Below are 14,618 nucleotides of genomic sequence, written 5' to 3' on the forward strand. Positions count from 1 at the left end.
CCCCTAAGGATATTGACACACAGTAGTGTTGAGCCAATGGGCCAAGAAGAGTTACAATTTAGAACTGATGCTCTTAACCAAGGTAGTACAGCTGTTGTCTAGCACTCATTTAGGTATATGTAGTTACAGACTTCAAAAGCCTCTTCCTTTGCAGCTATTTAAAGGTTGCAGGCTGGGAGCAGTGGCTAACACCTCAAATCCCAGTGCTTTGGGAGGCTGAAATAAGAGTATCTCTTGAGGCCGTGAGTTTGAGACCTGCCTGGGTGGCAAAATGAGACACCATGTCTACAAATGTGTTTTTTGGTTTTTGTTTTGTTTTGTTTTTGAGACAGAGTCGCTCTCTGTCGCTTAGGCTGGAGTGCAGTGATGTGATATCGGCTCACTGCAACCTCCGCCTCGCAGGTTTAAGTGATTCTCCTGCCTTTGCCTCCTGGGTAGCTGGGACTACAGGCACATGCCACCACACCCGGCTAATTTTTTGTATTTTTAATAAAGATGGAGTTTCACCATGTTAGCCAGGATGGTCTCGATCTCCTGACCTCGTGATTCGCCCGCCTCCGCCTTCCAAAGTGCTGGGATTACAGGCGTGAGCTACTGCGCCCGGCCTACAATTTTTTTTTAATTAGCAGGGCATGGTGATGCATGCCTGTAGTCCCAGCTACTTGGAAGGCTAAGGCTAAGGCTAGAGCCCAGGAGTTTGAGGCTACAGTGTGCCACGATTATGCCACTGCACTCCAGCCTAAGAAACAGAGTGAGACCCTTTCTCAAAAAAATAAAATAAAATGTTGTAAATAAATTATAACAATGGATGAAAGGAGAGGTAAAGACCATTTATTGAGTTTACACTATAAACAGAACACTTATCCTGAGACTTTCATATAAGTTACATCATTTAATACTCATAGTAGCCCTATGGAGCTGACATTATATTCTTTTACTCAATGGGAGAACATGGATACAAAACTATGTATATTTACTCAAGGTATGAGGCAGTATAAGAGGCAGTAGCAGACTTTGACCCAGTGCTTTCTGACTTTAAGCCCCTGCTCTTTCTATTTTACTCTTTCACTTTTTTCAGATTTTAGGAAAATGTTGAGAGGGGAATTTTTAGGTTCTCCAGATATATTTTCTGGTCCAAACTTCTTTTCCTATAAAAATCCCAAATTACTTGTAGCTGATACTTGGAAATTTTTAGCTCTCACTTATCCTTTCCTCAACACCTTCTGACAGGGTCTTTGTGCAGGAACGGGTGGGCAGGCATGGGCATTGACAGACCTGGCTCGGCCACTTCTCTACCCTGTCACCCTGAGCAAGTCACATAATAACTGGGAGCTTCAGCTTCCTTGTTTGTGAACAACACCCACCTTGTAGGGTAAATATTAGAAAAAATATATGAAAGTACAATTATTAATTGGAATAATTTCAGTCATTAAATTTGCAAGTATTTTGCCTCTTTCATTGTGTTCCTTTCAAAGCACTGGCAATATTTCTACCTCAATTTCCCCACCCCCATCAAAGGTATCCCTACCCCCATCAAGGGTATCTGGAAACCTGCCATTTAGAAATGTATTAAGTTTCATTCTTGATTAAAATGAAGGTATCTTGGGGTAGACAAAACATTTGAAGCCTTTATTAGCTAAGCTCACTGCTGAAGACTGGTTTGGGCATCTGGAGATGGTAGGACAAGACAATGAGACAATGACTTCCTAAGATTTTTTTCAGACAGCCCACGTGAAAAATATTATTATGAAAGATTGGGCCGGGCATGGTGGCTCACGCCTGCAATGCCAGCACTTTGGGAGTCTGAGGTGGGCATATCACCTGAGGTTGGAAGATCGAGACCATCATGCCTAACATGGTGAAACCCCAACTCAAAATACAGAAAATTTGCTGAACATAGTGACACATGCCTGTAATCCCAGCTACTTGGGAGGCCAAGGCAGGAGAATCACTTGAACCCTGGAGGCTGAGGCTGCAGTAAGCCGAGACGGCACCATTGCATTCCAGCCTGGGCAACAAGAGTGAAACTCCATCTCAAAAAAAAAAAAAAAACAAAGAAAGATAGCACACCAAGATCTGTATCCACAGAGAGCAATGATGAATATCAAGATCTTGTATTTAAGTGAAGCATTTCTTTTATCAAAGCCTGAATTGTGAGTGAGAGAGATAGATAGAAAATGTATTTTAACTATAAATGTATAAACACATACACATGTATAACTGGGGTACAGAGTAAGAAGAAAAAAATACAAGAAATACTGATAAATGTAATTCTCTAGGACAATATTGTGAACTTTACAACTGAAATATATGGGGATATATTAATAAAGTTCTTGGTACTTCTAAATTGAGCAAAGAAAATATCCATCCAATTTACAGACATATGTATCACATGTACTCAACTCAGTGGATGGAGACCTTACAAAGTGACCAGATACTCAAGGGAGATGTCATTAAAAAAAAAAAAAAAAAGGTGATGGAGAACAAGGTGTTCATATATAGTTGCCTTGCTGAGAATGTGGGTCACAGTCTAGAGAGATTTCAAAGGTAATGTGATAATACTGCATATCTACCCAAGGGCAACCAGTGGAAATGTTCTGACTCAAAAATAACTCAGTGTTTGAGAATTCTGAGAGGACATTCACTACATCTCTATCCAGAGAAATTGGGAAGGAGGGATGAGTTAGTCTGTTTCAAGATTTCAACAGATTAAACTTAGGATGTTATGAATTTATTGCTGAAAATGTTAAATCTCATCACTAATTGAATTTCACAAAAATGAAGAACTTCAGTGAAAGCTGATATTTATCTGTTAGGCAGAAATCTGTTAAGTTCAATTAAACATGATTTTAAGAAGATGTTCTTGCCGTCTCTGTGTATAGACCAAGGCTGTAAAACGCAATTACATGTTAAGTAATAATGCTATCACATTCTGATGATCAGAAATGGTCATGGTGACATTCAAAAATGGCATATTGGATATCTGCCACTTCAACAATCCTGTAACAGCAAACTCTTTGCATAGCTGAAGATATCTTAACCTCCTCTCTTGCTTTTACCCAATAACGGGTAAATAAAATTTCACACAAAGAAAGGAACTTGGAAACTCCTTTTGCCTTTTATGACAGAATCTGACCTAAGCATTCATTTGTGAACTCAAGAAGTGAAGCAGAAATGACAAAATTATTCTAGTTATTATTTCTTGGAAATCATATAAGCTCATTCTATAATATGAACCTATATGGTGTGGGAAACGAAGAATAAAAGAATTTTTTTTTTTTTCAGAAAAACAACCCATACTGTGAACTGTGTTAAAGGAAACTATACAAGACACAAAAGAGAAAAGGAAAAAAAATCAGATTCAGGAAGGAAAATATTGCTAATCAGGGTAGGAAGGTGACAAAGAGAAAAGGCAATAATATAAATCATATTTTTTTGGTAGTACTTCACTTAGAAGATGAGGTAGAGGTTCAAATATGGAACCTGAGATTTCTCTGGCAGTTAATATGCCAATCATGCAGACCACTCCTCTAAAACAGAACCAAACATTATGATTTATAAGTTGCAGGGAAAGAGAATAGATCACCTCTCTTAGCCTGTTAGAAGAGCCAAGACAAGCCACACAAGGGAGAAGCAAGTCTCCAGGAAAAGGAGTTGGAAGAAGCTATCTACCACAGACTGTCACTTTAGGCCACTGGAAATACACATACATGCCCAGGATGTGCATAGAAGCTCTGGGGAAGTTGGAGAGATTAACCCTAAGAGCTGCTGACCAGAGAAGATTTCAAAGGCAAGGAGCAGTGAGAGAGAACCACAAGCCAATCAGAGTGAAAAGAGATACCTGAACAGATGAAGAGGAGCATATAAAGACTAAGGGTTTGGGGCTTCTGTCTCTTCTGTCTGTTCTGGCAGACTTCCATCAATCTGGGCAGGTATTTAGAACTTCAAGAGGACAAGAGGGGTCAGGTGAGTCTGGGGTCAATGAGATGGTTTTTACTTGCATGCAGTTTGTCCCGTTGCAGTTGCTCTGAGAAACAGATTAAATTCTTATCACAACGACCAGTGTTCCCAATGTATTCTATTTGTTTCCATGTGCTTAAGGAGTCTGCTATTGACATGTGAGCTCACAAATGCACACTTAAGAAACGGGTGGAATGTATGGCTTTCAGTGCAGGTCCACTGCTTCCTCTTGCTCTCTCTGCGTGGGGAGAGGCTGGGACTCATGACACCTAGGCCTCCATTTGTAAAACAGGGCTGGCATTCTTTGCAGCCTATTTGGCAACTATACTATCTAATACTAAATGAGAGATTGCTTTTGGAGGTTTCCCTTGGAAGAAAGGCACATTATGGTTCTAAGGTGGCAAACATTAAATACAGTCTTCTCCAGAAACCATTTTCTTGTAAAGTTTAGAAAACAGAAATGTTAGGCTGAAGAATACATTTCAGCTTCTGAAAGACCTATGTCTCCGTCGTGAGCATTTTCTAATGCCTGGAGATGCATGGGCTCCTGGAATGATGCTGCGGTTAAGTGATGAGGACAACCACAGCATTAGAACAATGTATGGGAATGGTATTCAGTGATCAGCTCTTGTTCTTTATTTCCAAGCTATCTGTGCAGAGATTGTTAACACGTTCTATATTATCATTTTAGAAAGAGATAGGGGAGAGGCAAATCTCTTAAATGCCATTCTTTTCTAGTGCAAATGTAAATCTAATGATTGCAAGTTTTAATTTGAAATAGAGAGTTATCTTAGTATTAATATGCTTTGTCAATACTAAACTGTCCAGTAAAAATATAGTCTAATATATTTGGTGTTCAAGTTGAGAACTAAGGCCATAAAATGCAATGCTTTCCATTTGTTTGTTTGAAAATAAAGATCAAAGGAAATTGAGAGATGTTTTCAGAATAGAATGTTATTATCTGAGCTAATGAATCAAAGGTGTTTGTATTACTCTCCACCCTACCAAGAAGTTAATTCCTAATTTACTTACATGTATTTTAAAAACGTAGCTTGCTTAAAATTATTTTAGGAGGGAAAATTATTGGGACCTCAGTAAAGGAAAGACAGATTATTCCCATTACTGTCATCTTGTTCCTTAATCTCTTGATTAATGATCACTGAGAAAAAAAAGTCAGTAAAATGTTGCTTGTAACAATCCTACTGACTTTAGGGTGCAAGCATAATGTGTGCCTTTTATTCCACTACGGGGACTTACCACCCCAGATCGTACTTCCTGAATACTCTAGTGGAACTGGACTATTAACTTTATTACCCAGGGAACAAGAGACAGAGGAATGGGATATGGGTGAAACCATAGGCTGAGATATAGGTCATTGTCATGATTCTAGTTTTTATTTGGGAAGGGGAAGGTGAGAGTTCACAGGTGACAAATATGTTATTAGTTAACTTATTTTATCACTGTAGAAGTCCCTTTATGCTTGGCTTTTAGCCATCAAAAAAGAGCAGGAGGGCTCCACTAAAAAGGACTTACTCCTTAAATGTCATCTACATAGACTTTGTTTTGTTTTAGAGCTTCTCATTGCACTTTTGCATTGCATGTTCATCTGTAACTGCTGCCTCGAGTTGTTTTAGAAGCAGCCAGGGCATAAATCCTGAGGAGTAAAAGTTTTTAATTTAGGTAATGTGGTTTTACACACACACCCCCACAGATGTGGTCATGTATGTATATGTATATTTGTGTTCGTATGTATATATATCATATGTATTTATTTTCCTATATAAGCAAATATAAATTTATACTTGGCTTTGAATTTACAATATGAGTTATTTTGCACACACACACACACACACACACACGTATATTTGCGTAAAACTTTTTAGTTCTTAAATACTTCCCATAGATTATCTTATTCTTATTTTCCAAAATACTTCCCATAGATTATCTTATTCTGAAGTTCATAATCACTCTGCACAGAGGTTACATGACCTGTCCAAATTCATGCTTAGTAAGTGGTAAAGCCAGGACTAGCAATAAAGTTTCCTGAGTCATAGCCAGGAGTTCTTTCCACCACAACAGCTGTCAGTGGTTACTGGGAAAGCCAGGGGAAGAAACTGATTCGGCTTCTCTGAATTTGAGAATTGTAGTGACTAAAATATTAGCAATGTAGTTATTTTCCAGGCCAATTGATCAAGGACAGTCCTATCTATGGTTCAGATAAGTTGTGTAAGTGGCTATGTATGGTAACTTTGAAATGTTCTGTCTGTACTGTGTTATATTCCACCATCATCTGGTGTTCTCATTCTTTTATGTTACATGTCTTTTTATTGACTTTATTTTTGACATCTAAACAATCTCATAGCTCCTCATTACACCAACAATAAAAGTTCTGATGCAGGGTACCCTATTACAAAAGGCATGTGGAACTAGAATCTTGAATCCTATTTTTTCCCAATTGCCAAGAGTCGCAAAACAATATAATAAAATTCTATTTCCAGTTCTGCCTGTTAGTCAAAACAAATTTTCAGATGGAAATTAGTAATTATGGTATACAAAATTGATCCTGTTATTTCAAAGTTAAAAACTGATGAACCATTTCTTATTTTTTTAGACATTCTCTTCTGAGACCCTCCATTTTTTAAAATCTAATTTATGGTCAAGTCCGATAACAGAGATAAGGCAACCTGAACAGTCTTTGTATTATTCGACAAGGATTCACTGGCAAGGTTAGTAAAAGAAATTGAAAAACTGCTACTTCATTACAAAAAACAATCATAATGAAAATCAGCCCAGTTGGCACATAAGAACTCGCCATTCAAAATCAAAATACCATTATCAAATAAAAGATGATAGAAAGGTCCTTGGTAATGGTGTGATCATGGGTATTTGGGAAGTTCAGCCTGACACATCAGACTGTGTCACTTAAAAATCCATCTGTCCTAGAAGTCCTAAAGGCAAAGTTTACCATTGAAACGACTTTTTTTTTCTGAAAAATAAGACAAAACCTTGCATTCCATGGATAGAGGTTGAGATGCTGTTACAAAGAAACCCCCAAATGTACTGGCTTACATAGATAGAAGTGTATTTCTCACATTAGTCTGGCCGGTCCATGTGGTGAAGTGGATCTACTCCTCTAGGTCATTAAAGGGCACAGATTCCTTCCTTACTGCTGCATTGCCATTTCCTGAATGTTGCACTCCTCAGCGCTGCTGGAGAAAGAGTTCAGGGCAGGTGTCTTCAAGGAAGTGACATATAAATTCCACTCCTCCTCCATCGCCCAGAATCTCATCACGTGAACATACTTAGCTTCAAGGGATGCTGGTAAATGTAGTCTGTAGCTGGGAGGCCATGTTACTAAAAGTGGGGAGGTGGGGGAAATGATGGAGAGTGGATACAAATTGACTCAATTACTAAAAGACAGTAGAGTAGACAGGAGTGTGGTGCAGCTAGCAGTATCTACAGTAGCCACGATATACAAAATAAAATGCATTTATTCAAGCAGGAGTAGTATCAGCAACAAATTAAAGACACACAATTAGACAATCAATGCTGGTAGCACTTGGGTTCTTTAAAAATCATGGTTCTCAAGTTTTTTTCAGTCTGTGTACCACTTCCTTGGGGTAAAAGTTATGCAGATCACCTATACTGTGCAGGAAGATTTCGTTGTGTACTTCACTTTGCTTTTCATGCAATACAATTAGATTAGCAAGCATGCCGTTTTTTTTTTTTTTAACATTATTGAAGAATAACCTTTTCTAAGTAACTTTACAAATAATAGAAACTTACCACTCAAAGAGATTTAACATCCTCTTTTATGAGTAGGTGTATGCATGTGTATGTAATATTTACTAAAGGGGGTGTATATTTTTCTGCTTCTTTAAACAAGATTACTAAGCTTATTTGAATTAATTAATACTTTTATTCAATACAAATTGAGTGCCTACGATCTGTCAGTGTATATCAGGCTCTGCATATGGGTTCAGGTTTAATCTTCCCAACAACCCAATGAGGCAGCTCAAATTTTCACTATTTCACAAATGAAGAAACAGAACGTCAAGGAGTTTAGGTAACACACTCAGCGTTATACAACCAGCTAGATTTAAACCCCAGTCTCTGCTATTCATTCTATTTCTCTGTTTGCTTTATTCAAAATATATTTATCAAACAGCTTCTATGGGCCAGGCAGTAAGCTAGACATTTTTATCTTCTATTTAACCTCAAAACAATCCCATGAAGTAGATATTATTTTTCCATTTTATAGATGCTGTAACTGTGTTTCAGAAAGGTGAAGTATCTCACTTAGGATTGCAGAGCATTGGGTGGAACAGACAAGGCTCAAATTCAGAGCCCTGTCCTTTGCAGATGGAACCTGCCTTTTCTCCTATTTTAGGTCACCACTTCCATTGGGCTCCCAACTTAGGCAAAGCGCAGACTTGCTTTATCTTCGTCCCCTCTACATTTTCCATCCACTGACTTAGCAGGTCCTATGCACTCTATTGCAAAAATGTCTTTCCAGTCCAGCCCTCATCATAGCCAGGCCCATCATAGCCAGGCCTTTATCATTTTGGACTTGAATCATTTCAACTGTTTCCTAAGTGGTCTTTCTATAATCAAATTATTTTTCCTTATTCTAATCTCCTCACTGTCATGAGATGGTCACCCTCAAATAAAACATCCAATTACAATTCGCCCAGGATTAAAAACTCCCACTCGTTTCTTGATCTCCTCAGAATAATATCTCAGTTCATCGGCTCTTCTAGGCTTCATACAAGGATCCTCTCAATTCAGCTGCAGCTTCATCTCTCATCACCCAACTCCTAACCAACCTAAATTCTATCCATACTTAATGCTTTGCTAATCTTCAAACCCAACTGCTGTTTCATGACTCTGTACTTTTGTACATGATGTTCTTGTGACCTAGAGTAGTCTTTCCCATTTTTTTCTGCCTGGAAAATTTCTATGTATTTTAAAGTTGCAATTATAATTATGAAGTTGTAAAGTTGCTTCCCCAAAAGAAGTTGGCCACCCTTCTTTGGTCCCATAGTGTACTCTCGTGAATCTTAATATAGTGCAGTAAGTGCTATCATAATTACATGCTTGTCTTACCGAGACTATGCTCTGCTTGACAACCAGGAACACCTGGGCCTTGCACAATGCTTGGCACACTATGCAAATGTTTATTGGGAACAATAGACTAAATACTCAGTTGCTAGACGTAGCACAAAGGCCATGCATTGGGTTGTGATGTCATTTAACAACAAAACAAGTCAACTCTTTATTGAACACTTACTCTAGACAAGTCATTGTGCTTGGTACTATGAAAGGATCAAAAAAGAGTGGGAGACTGGGAAGGGTAATGGGGAGGAGTGTATGAAGAGAAGTTTATTAATGGATACAAATACACAATTTGATAGAAGAAATAAGACCTAAATGTTAGATAGATCAGTAGGGTGACCATAGTTTTCAATAATCTATTATATATTTAAAAATAGCTAGAAGAGAATAATTTGAATGTTTTTAGCATAAAGAAAAGACATATTTAATGTGATAGATATCACAAGTACATTAATTTGATTTTTACAGATTATATGAATGTATTAAATTATTGCATGTCCTCTGAAATAATGTGCATCTATAATGCATAAATTAAAAAATAAATTTTTTAAAAAGAATAAAATAATATTTCGTATAACTCTTTACCTTAGCTTCAAATTTAATTAAGGAGCTAAGATTAATAATTTGGAAATTAGAGCATTTATTTTCCTTCTTAATTGTTCCTTGTTTATACCTATTAAACTCTAGAATCCTTGAGGATGGATTCTCTTTTCATTATTGTTTTTAAAGTTCCTGTTATTGCTTCTGGCACACAGTAGGTGTTCAAAAGTCTTTTTTAAGAGATGAGTGAATAGTAGGTTTTCAAAAAAAACATATAGAGGATCAATGTTGCAAGCACAAAATGAGTGACATAGCCTCTATATATATTAATGAAGATGAGATGAAGAAACAGGCACTGAAAGAAGATTTGGATCAATCTGAGACATAGGAAGGATTTGAGAAAATTAAGGAAGTGATAAAGTCATGTCATGCATATAGAAACAAATACAAGAAAATGCATTTTATTAGTTAGGTAATGTAACAAACTCAGTGTCTTATAACAACAAACACTTATTTCACACTTGTAGATCTGCTGATTTAGGTTGGCTTAGCCAAGTGACTATTTCAGGCTGCAGGTCACCTGAGTTAGGGTTGACTCTGGGTTATGTTTGGGTTTAGATCTACTCCACATCTCTCCATCCTTATGGTTGATGTCTTGGGGAGAGGCTAAGTGTATTTTGGATGTGGGAAGTACAGGAACAATTATGATCAAGAGAATATGCTGTGGCATATTGATTCATTCATTGTTCACAATTATTCCTGTCCCCCTTTCATTCAAATTATATATTTGCAGCTTTTACCATATGGTTTTATAATACGTTTCTCTAAAATAAATAGAGTATGTTTCCTAGCCCCACTGATGTTGGAATTGGCCATGTGATTTGATGTGACCACTGAAATATAGGTAGAAGTCACGGTGTTTCAGTTTCAGGCTAACACCTTGTATTAGTTTGTTCTCACATTGATATAAAGAACTACCTGAGACTGGGTAATTTATGAAGAAAAGAGGTTTAATTGACTCCCAGTTCCACAGGCTTAAAAGGAAGCATGACAGGGAGGCCTCAGGAAACTTACAATCATGGCAGAAGGGGAGGCAAACACTTTCTTCCCATGGCAACAGGACAGAGAGAGAGAGCAAGTGAAGGAGGAAGTGCCACACACTTTTAAACCATTAGATTTCATGAGAACTCACTCACTATCATGAAAACACCAAGGGGAAAATCTTCCCCCATGATGCAATCACCTTCCACCAGGCCCCTCTTCCAACATTTGGAATTACAATTTGACATGAGATTTTGGGTGTGTACACAAATCCTAACCATATCATTCTACACCTGGCCCCTTACAAATCTTATATCCTTCTGACATTGCAAAATACAGTTATCCCTTATCAACAGTTCCCCAGTCTTAACTCATTTCAGCATTAATTCAAAAGTCTATAGTCCAAAGTCTCGTCTGAAACAAGGTAAGTTCCTTCCACCTATGAGACTGTAAAATCAAAAATAAGTTAGTTACTTCCAAGATACAGTGGGGGTACAGGCATTTGGGTAGATGCTTACATTCTAAATGGGAGAAATTGGCCAAAACGAAGGGCCCACAGGCCCCATGCAAGTTCAAAACCCAGCAGGGCAGTTATTAAATCTTTTTTTTTTTTTTTTTTTTTTTGAGACGGAGTCTTGCTCTGTCGCCCAGGCTGGAGTGCAGTGGTGCAGTCTCGGCTCACTGCAAGCTCCGCCTCCCAGGTTCATGCCATTCTCCTGCCTCAGCCTCTCTGAGTAGCTGGGACTACAGGCACCCACCACCACGCCCGGCTAATTTTTTTTTTTTTTTTTTTTTTTAGTAGAGATGGGGTTTCACTGTGGTCTTGATCTCCTGACCTTGTGATCCGCCCACCTCGGCCTCCCAAAGTGCTGGGATTACAAGCGTGAGCCACCGCGCCTGGCCTATTAAATCTTAAAGCTCCAAAATATTCTCCTTTGACTCTATGTCTCACATCCAGGGCACACTGATGCCAGAGGTGAGCTCCCAAGGCCTTGGGCAGCTCCAGCCCTGTGGCTCTACAGCCCCTTTGGCTGCTTTCATGGGCTAGCATTGAGTGCCTGTGGCCTTTCCAGGTCCACGGTGCAAGCTGTCAGATCTACCATTCTAGGATCTGAAGGACTGTGACCCTCTTCTCACAGCTCCACTAGGCAGTGCCCCAGTGGGGACTCCATGTGGGGGCTCCAACACCACATTTCCCCTCCACACTGCCCTAGTGGGAGTTCTCCATGAGGACTCCACCACTGCAGCAAACTTCTGCCTTGACATCCAGGTGTTTCCGTACATCCTCCAAAATCTAGGCAGAGATTCCTAAACCTCAACTCTTGTTTTCTGTCCACCTGCAGGCCCAACACCATATGAGAGCTGCCAAGGCATGGGGCTTGCACTCTGTGAAGCTGTACCTTGGACCCTTTTAGCCATGGCTGGGGCTGGAGAGGTTAGGACACAGGGCACCATATCCTGAAGCTGCACAGAGGAGCTGTGCCCTGGGCCTGGCCCTCAAAACTGTTTTTTTCATACTAAGCCCTGGGGCTGTGATGGAAAGGTCTGTTGTGAGGATCTCTGACATGCCCTGGAGACATTTTCCCCATTGTCTTGGGTATTAACATTCGGCTCCTCTTTGTTTATGCAAATTTCTTCAGCAGGCTTGAATTTCTTCCAAGGAAATGTGTTATTCTTTTCTACCTCTTGGCTGGGCTGCAAACTTTCCAAAATTTTATGCTCTGCTTCCCTTTAAATATAAGTTCCAGTTTCAGATCATCTCTTTGTTCACACATATGGGTGTACAATTTTAGAAACAGCCAGGTTACTTCTTCAATGCTTCACTGCTTAGAAATTTCTTCTGCTGGATGTACTAAATCATCTCTCTCAAGTTCAAAGTTCCACAGATCTCTAGGGCAGGGGCAAAATGCGACCAGTCTCTTTGCTAAAACATAGCAAGTGTCATCTTTACTCCATTTCCCAGCAAGTTCCTCATTTCCATCTGAGACCACCACAGCCTGGACTTCATCGTCCATATCACTGTCAGCATTTTGGTCAAAACCATGCAATAGGTCTCTAGGAAGTTTCAAACTTTCCCACATTCTCCTGTCTTCTTCTGAGCCCTCAAAACTGTTCCCCTCTGCTTGTTACCCAGTTCCAAAGTCACTTCCACATTTTCAGGTACATTTATAGCAATGCCCCACTCTTCTGGTACCAATTTTCTGTATCAGTTCATTCTCACAGTGCTGTAAAGAACTGCCTGAGACTGGGTAGTTTATGGAGAAAAGAGGTTTAATTGACTCACAGGCTTAACAGGAAGCTTGACTGGGAGGCCTCATTAAACTTACAATCATGGCAAAAGGTGAGGGGGAAGCAAGTGCCTTATTCAAATGGCAGCAGGAGAGAGAGTAAAGGCGGAAGTGCCACACACTTTTAAACCATCAAATCTCATGAGAACTCACTATCATGAGAACAGCAAGGGGGCAATCTGCCCCCAGGATTTAATTACCTCCCACCAGTCCCCTTCTGCAACAATGGGAATTACAATTCGAGATGATATTTGGGCAAGGATGCAAATCCAAATGATATCAGACCCCAAGAGACATTGTATTTTTCTGTCCACCCTCTTGTGCTCCTGTCTTTTGCTGGTACAAGGAGAATAAGAGACCTGTAATGTAAATTGCACTGTGATTCAAAGGCCGAAGCCCAGCCAACTACAAACTGAAGCAGATCCTTCCCTGGCTGACCCTCAAACTGGGGAGCAAGAAAATTATAGCTTTATTGTTGTAAAACTCTAGGTTTGCAGCAATAGTTGACTAATACAGATGTGGAAGTGGGCAGAGACATGGAGCATTCAGAAGTTATGTTGGAAAGTGGGCTAAGGACTCATTGAATGGAGGCATAAACAGAATATAAGAACGATCACATAAAGAGGCAGCAAGGGAGAAGAGAGTCAAAGCTGACTAAGTGGCGAAGCCCAGGTTGAATGCTGGCACTACTGGCTAAAATGACATTTTCAGTAACTGCGGAATGGTAAAGCTAAATGGGATCTTGAAATTGTTTTTGATATTGCAGTCTCCAAGGCAGAATTAGCATGCAGAATTATTTTGTTTGGCCAACATAGATTTTTTTTTTTAATGTGAATTTGAATGCAGTGGACAGATCATACATCCTCCTGTTCCTTATGTTATCTACTTTTCCTTTTTCACCCTCCATACCTTCAAATGCACTTGCGATTATGCTCCCTGACAATCTCATTACCACATATCCCCAGGCATATTAAAGATGACTGAGAGATATGCAAATTATATGACAATAGCTGTATGAACTGAACACTTATTATGGTTCAGACATTGTTCTGTGTGATTTATATGTTTTATCTCAGGAATCTTCATTTCGAAGATATGGCAAAAGGAGTTTAAATGACTTGCCTAAGGTCAACAGTTGGAAGTGGAAGAGCCAAGATTTGAAAAGTCCAGTTTATTGAGCAGTTTCAACTTAGTCAGCTTTAACATAAATGAGATTATTGTTTGGTAAATGCTTTCTGCAGCTAACCTAATGCATCCTGCTTCCTTTCCTGAGAGCACATCTCTTTTTTTTTTTTTTTGAGACAGAGTCTTGCTCTGTCACCCAGGCTGGAGTGCACTGACACAATCTCCACTCACTACAATCTCCACCTCCTGGGTTCACACCATTCTCCTGCTTCAGCCTCCCGAGTAGCTAGGACTACAGGCGCCCACCACCATGCCCAGCTAATTTTTTTGTATTTTTAGTAGAGATGGGGTTTCACTGTGTTAGCCAGGATGGTTTCGATCTCCTGACCTCATGATCTGCCCGCCTCGGCCTCCCAAAGTGCTGGGATTACAGGCATGAGCCACCGCGCCCGGCCAAGAGCACATCTCTTAACTGCAATGAATGATTTCAGAGGACAGCTTTTTATTACACTCTGTTATACAGTCAAGGTAGAAAATCTACAGGTAAGC

The sequence above is a fragment of the Nomascus leucogenys genome, chromosome 22a, assembly GCF_006542625.1.
Source record: "Nomascus leucogenys isolate Asia chromosome 22a, Asia_NLE_v1, whole genome shotgun sequence".
NCBI classification, from domain to species: domain Eukaryota; kingdom Metazoa; phylum Chordata; class Mammalia; order Primates; family Hylobatidae; genus Nomascus; species Nomascus leucogenys.